Below are 14,325 nucleotides of genomic sequence, written 5' to 3'. Positions count from 1 at the left end.
ACAGCACAATTGCATGACGTCGCCGGCCGCGACGGCTGCTCTGGATCTGATCCGAAGTGTCAAATGCACACGCTATGGTTAGACACGCGACTGCCGACATGGGAACCGGTGTGGCGACCGATACCCGCTCCGGGGTAGGTAGGCGAAAAGCGCCGCGCCCGGCTGACGCTCCGGGCAAAACCGGTAAAGACCAGCGACGCCGCCTTGGTTTCCTCCGCTTTCAAGGAATGCCGGGGTAAAAGACTGCCATATATGGATGAGCGAAGGTAAATTGTCCCGTTTGTGAAGGCAAGTATAAGACGCTTAGTCGGAAGCTTCTGGTTCGGCTGTGTGACTTGATGTTTCGCCGTCTACTTTTCCAAAGGCACTCGTTGTTCTTTAACCCTCGCCGGACCTATTGGTTTTCTACATACGCGCCGGCCGAGGGGGGGGGGGGCGGGTACGACCCCCCCTCGCCGTTTCGCCCCTGGTGGAGCTAGCGCGTCGCGGAAAAAACGAGCGTGTGCGCCGTTACGAGACGCAGAGATTGGTACCCGATTTTAAGGTCCTAGGTCAACCGGTGACCTCTGAGGTCAGGTCAAGTGCCCCAAGGTACGGTTCAGTTTTTGGTGAATAGAATAACTTCGCAACACACGGCCGCAGAGCCGCGATTTTGGCAGCATCGTGCTCGCCTCGCTCAGGCGCGTCGAATGATATACTTTTTGTTCGGGTCAGGTCAATTTGGGGTGTTGACCTCAGGTCAAGGTCAGGTCAGCACCCCAAGGTCACGAAGTTGGTCGAAAGAGGTCATGTCGCATATCATTCGATTCGGCAGGTCTTCCTGAGTTCATTGGTGGCTTCCCCGACTCGCTAGCTCAATGTGATAAAGAGTTATTGACGAAAAACTAATATGACCTTGATGACGTCATAAATGACGTCACGCAAGGTCAACATTGCAAAAGTGACGCATCTAACATTGCAAGGAGTGCATCAAATCACGATTCTGTGTGCTTGAGATAGTTGGAGATCGTTCCCGGCGCCAGAATAGCAGTTTTCATTTTTCCCCATTGACTTATAATGGTGAGGTCACGAAAACGACCTAACCTGATATGACCTTTAGGAAAAATCTGAGATATACAAGTTGTGAGAATCATAATGGATACTTGATCCTGCAAGTTTCATTTCCCTGTGACATCTCCTCTGGCAGTGAGGGCGTTGCGAAGTTGCGACATTTGAAGACCGTGCAGAGGTTCACTTATGACGTCATAGGTCAGTGACCTGACCTGACCCAAAAATGCAGTTGGTGTCAAAAGATCTGGCTTGAATCAAAGGTCAGGTATGCCAAGTTTCAGCTCTCTATCGCCAGCGTGTTCGGAGCTATCGCGAAAAAGCCCTATGGGGGGCGGCACCCGCCCCCCCTCGGCCGGCGAGGGTTAACCCTCGCCCACACATGAGGGGGGGGGGTGGTTGCCACCCCCCCCCCCCCAGGTAGTCTTTCTGCTCTGCACTCAACATTTTTAGAGCTAGAAGCCTAATTTTTCGTATAGCTGCTCCTCTATCCTTTCTTGATGTCCACTGAAAATTTCAAGTTTCTGTGGTTTTTGGTTTCGGAGATATGACCTTGTTTCTTAGGTCATGTCATGACCCAAATGACCAATTCTCAACATCTTGCGTTGGCTATGGGCCTTGTGAGCTTTTGACACCTTGATTTCGGCCTTTTTTGCCAGTCTTACCTCCCATATACGAGGGGCGTTCAAAAAGTTCTCGGCCCGACCATGAAGGAGCAGAGATACGACGTCGACTTATTAGACCAAAAATGTTCATTTATTCAAATAACCAGCGTTAAGACAGAAACATTTCGCGCAGCGATTCGCGAGAGGCCCCTGGGTCTCCATAGCCAAGTGGGTTTCGGACGCATCTGGCACGTCCAAGACGGCTGCTTTTGTCTCCTTGCTGTCTGCAAAGTTGCCACTGCTAAGCAATTTCCTTATGTTGGGGAAGAGGTGGCAACCTGAGGGTGCAAGGTACGGAGAAAAAAGTGGCTGTGACAACAACTCGAAGCCACAGCTCACTGCTTCGCTGATCGTCACCCTGCTCATGTGTGCTGGTGCGTCGTCCTGGATCACGCGCACACTTTTAGTCAGCTTCTCCCTCCTTGATATCTGCTGCTCGCTATTGTTATCGAAGGGAGGTGTAGCATTCATCATTAATTGTGCTCCCCTGTTTTAGAAAGTTGACGAGCAGAGCCCCGCCAGCATCCCAAAATGCAACCACTGTCACCTTGCCGTCTGACTTATGTGATTGTGCCCCCAGGGGGTCCGGAAGCGGTGGGGAGTATGTTTCCAAAAAAATTATTGTTTAATAAAATTTCGTTCATCGGGGGTGTTCTTCTTTCCGAGATGGTTGCCGACCTGTGCCGTGCTCTGGAACAACCTCAGGTGAGTGTTTTCGACTGGTAAATCCTCAAATGGTTGGTTAATGAGTTGATTTTTCTTGCTGTTTGATTTCTCTCTTGTTCAAACGTAATTACACACCCATTTCCAATTGCTGATCGGTCCGTTGGTTTCAAGCTGACCGATTCCTTTCCGCCACCGTTCCTTGCGCCTGGGGCTCGTCACAAACAATATTTATAATGAGGCTGGCTTGTCGCTTGTCAACATATAGTCTTCACTGCCTAGGATGGTTTCTGTCTCATAAGGAATTTAGGACACGGATGTCTCCCCAAAGCATATAATTTTGATGCCTCCCTTGAGGACATAACCTGAAGCCACCATCTGATACCTGATAGCTACCCACCATTCTCTCCCTTTCTAATGCCTATCATCCCAAGATAATAGAGTACATCCCCATTTAATGTCGCCTTCAATGCTGAGATTAGATCTCCCGCTGGTCCTTACACTATATGACGCATACCTCAATCTCCCTCAGACTCACTCTCTTTGTCATACCTCTCTCATCTCACTACAATAAATTTGATCCCGCGTCGACTTTTCAGTCCCTCCCAGCAATTGTTCTAACTCCCTCCAGCGGTACATATCAGGGACAATAAACGCAATTTGTTCAATAGACTCCGTGATTAGTGTAAATTTCATCTAAGCTTACTCTTACCTCCCAACGACTTATCGCGCCCCATTCCAACATTGGAATCGTGTGTGCTCTTCCTAGCACCTCTTGGGCTCCTTGACCCAATATCCTCGAACACCTACATCACTTGACCCTGATTACTTGTCTAAAGGTGCAACGCACGTAGCGATTACATTATTAGCGTTCGTCGATGGGTGTGATTGGTTCAATCAATCTCTGCCGGCCCACTCTCTTCGAACACCTACATCATTTGACCCCGATTAATTGTCTAAAGATCGACGCGAGTAGCGTCAGTTATTAGCGTTCCTCGGTGGCTTATGATTGGTCCGTCAACCTCTGCCGCTCACGGCACATCTCTGTTTCCCTACTAAAACCCCGCGGCCGGACGTTGGTTACTGACCCTTGCAGCCCTTCTGTGAGAGACTGTCTTACGCGTTTTCACCTAACGGACCGGTGGACACAAGCCTGCTACCCCGACGACCGCAGTCTCACTGGGCTCATAGACAGGTACCTACTCAGTACTCTCACGCAGTCATGGCACTCGCAAGTGGCGCCTTCGGATCATTGACCGGTGTGATTCGAAAGACTCCATGACTGAATCTATCCTGCAATTTTATCCGACGCCGTGGAATTCTGTCCTGCAGATGTGTGTTCAAGCGCGTTAGCGTCATGAGTGATGCATGCTGCGATACTTCCGACGGTGGACTTAATTCACTTACCTCATCCCGGCGGTATTCTCCTCGCCTCAACCTCTATCATTTTCGTATTTGTCACTCACCTCGGGCGGCGTGCTCTATCGCTCTGTCTCTCTCTGACTCACCTCTCAGCTTGGGCGTCTTATGGCGTTCTTCGTTCTGATATCTGCCTAACATACTTACTTCTTCCGTAACGTGAGACAGTTCCAATCCTAGTAGACTTAGACGTATCAGCAGAGTCAAAAACACATGAAAGTGTCGCAACATACCTCCTCTTCGGCTAGCATCCATCCTTAGATCTGTTCCTCCTTGTGTAATTCCGGTTTCAATATCTATCGACTACTTCAGAGTCACTCCTTCTGTATCTCCTTACCTGTCTGATCCGTAGAATCCCTTCAGTCCGTGTGCGCACCGCTGCGCGGTACGAGTCAATTGTTACCCGCGACATGAACAAAAAAAAATCATTTGATAGAGGAATCTGCGCCGCCAAATACTCAGACCATCTACTACTCCTTTCATCTACACGATATTTATGCCTATCATCCGAAACGCCTCCACCGTAGCTTGCTATATTCACTCAGTGACGTCATATTCCAGGAAACAGACTGTGTTTACACTTGTTGATCAGTAATGACGTCATAAGATCGTGTCGTCGGCGGGTTGGTACATCCTGAATTCTCATCGTCTAACCTTGGACACGCCAACTTTTTTGGCCGGAATTTCAACTTGACTATTCTGAGTGTTGCCTGTGATTTAATGAAGTAATTCTCGGTAGTGCCCAATCATTTGTGATCATGAATATTTTATTTGTGGATTGCTGTCTGGCGTCCCTCGCCACGTTGTCGCAAATTTCTCTGGGGTCGTAAGTATTTGCATCAAGGGAACTCTAAGGTAGTGCGCCGGATTAGTCTCAATTTGGCATTTCGATTTAAAAAAAAAACAATCCAACTCATGTGATTTCATGTTATCTTACTGAACCGATTTATGAGAGTCAATTTTATAATGCAGATTTTTATTGACATACTCGACCAGATGATTTATTAACTTGCAATTGACATACTCGACCAGATGATTTATTAACTTGCAATTGACAATCGACTTGTGGTGTTCTAATTTAACCCTCGCACGACCAGGCCATTTCTCATAACACGAACGACCAGGGGGGGGGTTGTTACGACCCCCCCCCTGGCGTTTCGAAACGGAAGGTCGTAGAGCTTAGCGGAAAAGACCAACGGATTGCTCTCAACGAGATCTCGCGATTGGTGGTATATTTTTTGGTCCTAGGTCAACATTTGACCTACTTTTGACCGGTCAAAGGTCAAATTTTCGGAAAAATAGACTTTTTTCAACTTTCGGCGGCGATTGCGGCAAAACGGTGGGAGATATCGACTTGAAACCTTCACTATCGTGTTCCTTGATCAATTCTCTATCGTTTGGTATGTATTTCGTTTCCCTAGCTCTAAAAATGGCGCGTTGGGAGCGCCGGAAGTCGGCAAGGTCACAGTCGGCGGCAGAAATTCGAAAAATCAAAATTTAAATTTTTGAAATCTGATTGTATTTTTGGATTTGGGAGGTCCATTTGCTCCCTGTAGAAGCTAATATTGCTGCATATTCCCATTGAGGTGACAAGAATTAGCAAAATAGTGGTTCGGGCGCTTTTCAAAAATAGTACCGGACGCTGTTCCTCTTGTGACGTCATAGCTCCGTGACCTGACCTGACCCGGTCAAATTTCTTATACCATATGATAGCCAATACTTGCCCCAACATGCATGGGAAGTTTCATCACGATCCATCAACCGATGTCCGTACCACCGGCAGGAAACCTCGGGCGTTGGCACTCAGTTTGTGAAAATCCGGCCGGAGGCTGTACCTCTTATGACGTCATAACTCCGTGACCTGACATGACCCGATCAATTTTTTTTCGGCAAAAGATGCGCAAAGGTTGCCCCATAAGGTACCCAAAATTTGGCGGCGCTGCGCGCCGCCGTTTTTGCACTATTTCCGAAAAACCTCAGGGGGGGGGTTGATACAACCCCCCCCCTAGGCGTTCTAGGGTTAAGGAAGCTCGGTTTGCCAATTGCTAAGTTGTGGATAGTACACAAATTTAGGCAAATGTGGAATCCAATTATTCGAATGGGAACATCAGCAATGGGAAATGGTTAAATCAAATCAAAAAGGGGGGCTCTGCCGATTCAACCATTCAGACAAAAAAAAAAAGGCAAGAGCGGTAACTTATAATAAGCTAATGGGAACTGGGCATTGGAGAATGGTGCTAATTTTAAACTAAACTGATGGCTCGGCAAAGACTAGACTGGTATAATCATCGTTGTATCTGTTCCGTCACCTGACAAAGTTTGTCATGTTCAATGATGCCTTATAAAATTCAATTCCCGGATATTAACCCTCTTAAGTGAAACCATACTGGTCCGAAACTGTGGTGCTAGCATCCGAGGCCAGATATGAGATCAGTCGTGACTTGTGACTGAGAGGTCAATGGTCATAAGCATTGAAATTCCATGTTTAATAGATCATGTCAATAGAAAGGGATCAAATAACCTTGGATGTTACTGGGAATAATCTGACTTGAATTGGTGCACATTACTGGTTTATCATCTGAATTTACTAACTGGCATATCCCGCTGACTGAGTGGGTACTCATGCCATTCGTCAGGGTCAGCGGAACGCAAACTAACCAATAAGCTCCTTGCTTCTTGGCTGACGCTTAGGCAAAAGATAGTTTTGAAACAAAAATGTCTGGTATCAAACCTTAATCTGGATCATGGGGTGATCTGCCACAATTTCATATCATCTTTGCATTCTTCAATTTCAACGTATCCCTTCAAAACTTTGTAAGCACAGTTGCCAGTGGCTTTCCACGCCACACATGACATGAGATGGAATGTCATCCTAGCTTGGGTGGTAATGACCTTTGACATATTGTAGTACCTGTTCGTTGGGGAATGACACTAGAAATGTGACTGGGGTGGGTCATTTTCTTCCTTTCAATTTCTAAGTTTTAGTGATGCGCGCTCAATCATAACACAATTAATTCTCCATTCCTGCCTTTAGCCTATAATTATCTGCTAATCTGAGTTGGTAGCATGCCTCGCGATGTACAGTTTGCTTTCGACTGACAAAGGTAACCAGTTTCTCCCAGAATTAGACTGTAGAGTTGTTCACCAAGATTTACTAAATTTTGATCATATGTGACTGCTGTCTATTTCTCCCCTTTTTGACCACCCGCAAATTTGTCCGTCTTCCTACTGAGGTCAGCGTGGGTCAATCGTTGAAAGAAGGGTTCGTCCAACTGTCTTAACAGATAATTTCTTTCTCTCAGCAGGTCCATATTGGTGCATTGTTCGCGGTTCCGCTGAGCTGAGGGCTTGCTGGGCCAGCGCTCTCCAATCCGATGGGGACCGGATGGCGGATAGCATTCGTGAGATTCAACTGTCCTTGCCGTTTGCCTTAGCTGGGTTAAATTAGCATGACGGTCACTTTTGCCTGCTGGTTAAATGAGTTATCACGCCTTACTTGAAAGGTTTCGACAAATTGAACGTATTCCAATGCAATGATCACTAAATGTTATTTAGATCATTTGAGAATGTGCCCTGTGATCAAAAGCTATCTTACGAAGTTTAGATGTTGAAACGAAGTTGAAACTCAGACCTTTGGCTTGTTGTTGGTCTGAGTCCTTTAAACAAAAGATATTTCATTGAATCTACATATACAAGATTTGTAAATTAAGCCAACGTGGAGGGTTAGGTGATAAGCATCCTTAAACGCTTGTAATTATGAGCTTAGCGGCGACATGACCTTGTTCCACACCTGACCGGCGACCATTCTGACTCATCGACGCTTTTGGCGCCGCCTAGTGGATGTAATAGGTTATACTGGCTAGGTGGTAGTAGAGTGCCACGCATCAAATTCGTACCAAAAGCTTTCATTTATGGGGTCGATCTTTGTAAAGACTGAATTAAAACGTTTTGCTTCGACATCCTCCTCCCTCTCTCTCTCTCTCTCTCTCTCGCTCGCTCTCGCTCTCTCTCTCTCTCTCGCTCTCTCGCTCACTCACTCCCTCGCTCACTCACCCACTCGCTCACTCACCCACTCGCTCACTCACTCACCGACTAACTCACTCACTCACTCACTCACTCACTCACTAACTCAATCAATCACTCACTCATTCACTCACTCACTCACTCACTCACTCTCTCTCTCTCTCTCTCTCTCTCTCTCTCTCTCTCTCTCTCTCTCTCTCTTTCTCTCTCTCTCGCTCACTCTCTCTCCCTCTAATGTACATACGCACTCACGCCCCCATTCACTCACCCACTCCCGCACGCGCCCACTCATTCACTCATCCTCTCACTCACTTATTTCAGCTCACGCATAAATGCGTGCACACGAGCGAGCTCTCGCGGCCGTATTGGGAACCAGCCCGGCCTATTTCACGCCAGGTGGCACTGTCAGCTGCATCTGAGCGCTGTCGGAGTTTGTACCGAAAGAGTTGGGTCTTGTAGGTGGCGCTAGGGGCGCTGCCGTCGGTGCAGCTATTAACCTGTTAATTGTTTAAGGTCAAGGGGCATACGTTTTCCATTTCGTTCTGACTACAATCGCTCAGTTTTAGTAAAACCTACGGGGCCCAACATATTCCCAAAATTACTCACATTAACTACTTCAAAGAACGGGTGGGCGTGATCACGTTCCCGAATCCCGGTGTTAACTAACATGATTGGGCTGGAAGTGTAGGCAATGCTGCCCGGCGGCATAATGCGTGGTGTGACCGTGCACGTTACATGGTTCCTGTCAATTAATTGGGGTCTGCAGACCGTTCAGTAATCCGATCTGAACAAAACGGTCCCTGTCATACCTGAATGGTGATTATAGGCGGTGGTAATTCCTCGCTTCCCTCCGTAACCAACTCTAGTTGAGTACAAGCAGGGTGACATATTTTGTCATAGTCACGTCACATCGAACGGTAACTCGCTTGACGTTTATGATTAAAGGTCTCAAATGATGCATCAATTTAACAACCGTGACATTTCTGCGTTAATCTTTGATATACCTCGAAGGGGGAGCTGGCATCAATGTCAGTTAGGTACTGATAATGCTAGGGGAGAAAGGGGGATTGAATGACAGGTTACGAACAGCGATAAATTTATAACGATTGAAATGGTGATTCAGATTTGTATCGGTTATATGAACGCGAATCACGAAACGACTCAATGCTGATTTAATAACAACCCGGAAGGCAATTCAGTCTTGTTCTGGCGCTGAGCTGCCGAAGGAGCAGAATAATGTTTGGTATTTACAATGTTTACTCTCCTTATCCGAATGTAACTGAACACGTTACGACTTCTTGGGCCGCCTTCGTATCAAACCTTATCCCAATGATTAATCTAGGTATGCCACGGATATGACAATCCTACGCTGACCGTCGATTTATCTCGATTAGCACTTTGTAAGGATTGAGAATCGATTGATAAGCTTTGGATTAACACTAGACTGATCGAGGATTGAAACGCTGTTCTACCGAGACCAGCAAAGTCAGATCGTAGAGCAGCTTATATCGACCTACTAGCTTCTAACTGAAAAAAAAACGAATGGGTGGTGGTCGCGTCGTGAAGGATGATCATTGCATTTCCGTTGATTGATGATCAGACGGCCGTGGCGTAGTCTCATTCAACTCCGGTGAGCCTGTGGTGCTAGGCCGGCGTGAGGCCGTGTGATCGACGATGACGACTCAACTCAATGATAATTACGTTAGCGGTCTCTGTGAATCCGAATCAGCAACATATCTGGAGTAACCCTCCCTTTCTTTTCCCAGACAGATTGTTAAATTTTCACGCTATATTTACAAACGGGCGATACAGTAATGCTCAAGCTCAAGCCATAACCGGTGCATTGCGATCGATATAGTCAACTCGCCATTCTCGATACAAACTTAGCCTTAAACCTAATCCTAACGCCCTAACCGCAAAAAGATTATTTACAAAACATCGCCAATTGAACTGTCATGACGTCATCTGACGTAGTTTGACGCGTCAGTGGTGACCAGCGCCCTAAAAATGACACCACCTGACCTGTTCTCCTCCCCTCTAATGCATTGGCCCCCGCACCCTACCGCGGTCGGGCCGCGAGCGCAAATGACCGACACTAGTGCTAGCACCAATACAAGTGTAAGATGAGCCATTAGCGCGCACGGGCTGTTACTGACCCGCCCCGGCTTCCCAATAACCCCTCTCCCTTCTATCCACAGACAAGGCCAGACCATTCGGGCCCATTAGCCTGTCTGCCCACCCTTACAAACAGATCGTACCGCGGCCTGCCCGGCCGGGACGCAATATGGAGCGCGCGAGACCATCCTACCGCCCTCCCCTACACGGTGTTAACCCATTACCCTCCTAATGGTGGCTCAAGTTAGACCTCAGGGAGTGGCATTTGTAATCCAGATCAGAGACATCCGATGGGTAAATGGGAGGTGAATTGTCCATGACGGGGAGGCAGTCTTGATGAGGCGGACAGATGAGATGACTCACTTGACAGTTTGTTGAACACGTCGAATCTCCGTCGCGACAGCAGAGTCCCTCCGCTCCGGCAGGGGTGGGGTCGGCCAGCCTCAGACTGAGACGTGCCGGCCGACCCGCCGTCCAGATGAGCCCTCCCCCTCGTGGTCTGTCACCCGTGGTCTGATACCGAAGTCTGTTCCCCCTCTCTCCTTCTGCATTGAGTTTTGTTCTCCGTGATTTTCAATTACCGGTTCCGCCCGGTGGTCAGTCTTTCCGTCACCGGGGCTGAAAATTGGCCTTTTCCTGTCGGCATCCGGTGCCGACTGGCCCCCCCCCTCGCTTCACCCTCCATTCCGCCGGAATCGTGACATTCTCACTCGCCCGGGTGTTCGGCCCGGCCGCCGGATGGCTAACCGCAAATGTATCCTGTCAGCGACTGATCTGGCGCGACTCATTCCTCCCTCCTTCCTCCGCCGACGTGACGTTTCTCGCACCCCATTTCCGTTCGAATTTTCTGTCCATCCCCGGCGGATGTCCAGGGTGTCGGGAGGCTGGTCCAGCACCGGGAGCAGATGTTTCCGACTGCGCGCGTTTGTCGGCGGCAGCTGCGCCGGCCCGGATGGGTGTGTTGGAACTCCACCCTTCGGCGAGCCTTTGATCTTCGCTTAATGGTGACCGGCCGACGGGTCGGGGGATTGTATGGTCGACTCCCTCCCCACGCCGGCTCAGCGCCGCGGCAGACAGTGCGATCGTCCTTACGTATAGAGTGTGAGAGATGTCCTTTTTGATGTACGGAAAAAATGTTACAGCTTCCAGCTGTTACACTTACACACGTCGCACACATTTGGTGGCCTTTACTCAGTGTGCTTCCACTTGTGCAACTCGGTCACGCCCTAGGGTCAACGTGTGACGCCCACAATCCCTCCACGGTAACAAGTGATTCAATGAACTCTTTTGGATCTTCGATATAGGGGCCAAAATTTTCGCGTTACGCCTCCTTTCGAGTTTGCCCTTCCTCTGGAGTCAGCAAACGGGGGATGCATCTTGCAGAGATCTTAAACATATTAATACGCTGTCGAAGAATGGCTTTGAGGAACCTGATAGACACCCCCACTTCTGCTGCGTTGTTCCAGACCAGAACATTTGTCATTTTTCACAAATAAGTGCTTATTTTTCATATTTTCTTGAGTCAATGCTGTTGATGGCTGGCCACTGCGGGGGTGACCATTAATGATCTGTTGACCAAAATTGAACAGAGATGTCCACTTTTTGACGCTACTGTAAGAAAGACAAACCTCAACATGTGTTGGCACTAGCTTTTCGTGAATAACGTTTGGTGCATTTTTCTGCAATACATGAACCAAATCACTGTTCCCTTCTGGGCGTCGCCCATTCTGACCGGGAATGGCAAACTATGTTACGATTAATTAGCAGCCTGAACCAATCACGGGGCAGATTGGTTAATGGCTACGTATGTGGACATCCCAATAACACATCATTGAACACACCGCGTTGCAGGCCGAAATTCCAACTCCTTCATGGTTGGGCCGGGAACTTTTTGAACGCCCCTCGTATCGTGGAACATGTTGTTCGACGATGTACAGAGGTCAAGGTCAGGGTCAAGGTCAGCCTATAGGTCATCTAAAACAATTGCATTTTAGGCAAGCTGAATTTACTTTTCGTGAAGTTTTTTGACTGCATTTTTGGTAAAAGCTTCTCAGATCATGATTTCATGTAATATGGACACATAAACAGTCGGTGCACACATCAGTATACACACAGACACACACAGATATACAAACACATATCATTGACCTTGACCTAGCTTGACCTGAAATGACATCAGCAGCAAAAACCTGGTCGGGTAGTGTGACAAAGAGGTTCTAGCTGGCTTGGCACCAGAAAACGGCATCGTCATCGGTATATGATAAGCAGCGCACTTGATATCCAACGGTGACCCAAAACAGCAACATTTTTTAGTTTGACCTGACCTGGAAGGTCAATGACTGACCTGAGAAGGTAAAACTGGGTATCGAGGATTCGCTCTTCCCAAAGAATATTTTTGGTCTTTACCGCGAAGCTCTATCTCCAACAGGAGCGAAATGGCGCGGGGGGGGGGGGGTGGCACCCTTCCCCCCATGTGCGTTCTAGGATGGGAAAATAGCATGTGCGGGCGAGGGTTAACCCGCGCCCCGTAGGGCTACCGGCGGACCCTACCACCCGTAGGGGGGGCCGTTTCGCCCCCCCCCCCTAAGATCTCGGAAAGTTACCGGCCGATTTTCAAAATTCAAACGGCGTTCGATAGCCCCACCCGGGAACTACCTTGTGACCAAATTTCATTGACCAAGGTCAAACCGATGACGTCACAGGTCAGGTCAAAGGTCAGATTTTCACCGTTCACAGGCATTTCAAGAAATGTGTTGTGAAATCGAGTAAATTGGTAATTTATTGAAAACCACCGATAGTAAATTGTTCATCAAACACATACCTTGCTATCTGAGGTCACTGATACCAGGTCAGGTCACAGTGAGGTCAGGTCACCGGGGGTCACAATATGAAAGTGTCGTGTGATACATGTTTTATGGTCCATTTTACATGACAAATGCGATTATGTGGGTTAGGCAGCCTTTGGGGCCAGCCTAGGTCACGTTTTGGTGAAGTTCAGGTCAAGGTCAGGTCAAATTAGGTCAAATTTCAAAGTTGATATTTTTGCATAAAATGGGTATCCATTCGATGCAGCTCGTCACGGGGAGTCTAATGGTTGTCTTTGTTTTGCTCTACGAGGTCTAGAATTGCCAAAAATTGAGTTTGAAAATTTGACGTCATCATTTTTGATCAGTTTTTTCGCTATAACTTGGCCAAAAAACGAGGTATCGATCTGAAATTTGGTATGTAGATAGAAGACGGTAGGTACTATCACATATATTCCGTTTTTTCGAAACTCAAAAAACGTTTTGGATTTTTTGGCAAATATATCCAAAAAATGCTTTTTTGATTTTTGGGGGTCAAAACTAAAAAATTTCAAAAATCTGAGATAGCAGTTTTGTAGCCCTGTCAAATCTACACCTTTTATTTCTCGATCATTTCTCTCTACCTTCAAAGCTGTAGGCCTGACAGGTCTTCTCGCGAAGGTCTTTTTTCGGTCGAAAATGACAGAACATGACGTCATTCTGACGTCATTTGTGGCCAACCTATCATAGCCTTTGGAAAATTGTTTGGTCACAATGTGTAAAATTGATGCCCGGAGGGGTCCTGAAAGTTTGGTGGCGATATCTCCAGCCGTTAAGGAGATACCGACCGAAAAGGACAGGGGGGGCCGTTTCGGCCCCCCCCCCCCTACGGGGCGCGGGTTTAAAGTGAATTCGCATGGTGTGAAGCGACTGGAATATCTGAAACTACTTACATACATATATATCTAGCGTCAATCTACATCTTGACAGACAGTGTTTCACAAAAGATCACCAATCTGGCCATGGGGCTGCATGAGCCAATCGAATTGAAAAAAAAAGAATCGAAAGGACCGACATTTCGCATGTGACATTCACTGTTAACTCAGTCACAGCAGCACAGACCTACCGATTGTGGTGATGACCGTGACGCAGTAGAGCAGTGCCGAGCAGAAGGACCAGGGCGGCCGGCGCGGCGGCTGAGCGGGGACGGCGGCGGGGGCGGGCCGCCCCACCGCCAGACTCAGAAGGCCCTCCTCTAGCTGCCGGAGCCGCCGGCCGGCCAGCTGAGTCCAGTTTCTCCGACGGAGCAGCGGCGCACTCACTGTGACGACAAAGCCATGGGTCAGACCACGCAGGGAGCATAGTTACGTGGCTATAGAAATATCAGAGGGCACACCCATGTCAGAATGCACAGGAGACTACAATCACAAAGATACCGCAGTAGAGTTAGATAGGCGCATTGTCAGAGAAGCTTACAGCAAAATACTCGCGTCAGAATACACGCGGACCAGTAGGCTCAGACCCACCGCGGCTCACACTCCAACTTCAGGACGTCCAAACACGAAACGAAAGACGCAGAAACAGGTATAGGTACTCTGGAAACTGTTGGA

The 14,325-nt window shown here is 48.0% G+C and overlaps 1 protein-coding gene across 1 annotated transcript in view; it reads right to left on the bottom strand.

Moving 5' to 3' along the window:
- Positions 1-14,030, bottom strand: part of LOC122368785 — a 65,511-nt gene extending 51,481 nt beyond the window's left edge. The window contains exon 1 of the mRNA XM_043343031.1: positions 13,842-14,030. The gene's annotated coding sequence lies outside the window, so the exon portion shown is untranslated. The remainder of the gene's footprint in view (positions 1-13,841) is intronic.
- Positions 14,031-14,325: the final 295 nt, after the last annotated feature.

The sequence above is a fragment of the Amphibalanus amphitrite genome, unplaced genomic scaffold (assembly GCF_019059575.1).
Source record: "Amphibalanus amphitrite isolate SeventyFive unplaced genomic scaffold, NRLGWU_Aamphi_draft 000975F_arrow, whole genome shotgun sequence".
Classification (NCBI taxonomy): domain Eukaryota; kingdom Metazoa; phylum Arthropoda; class Thecostraca; order Balanomorpha; family Balanidae; genus Amphibalanus; species Amphibalanus amphitrite.
The sequence above is the reverse complement of the archived record's forward strand: the minus strand, read 5'-3'. Positions and strand labels throughout refer to the sequence as shown.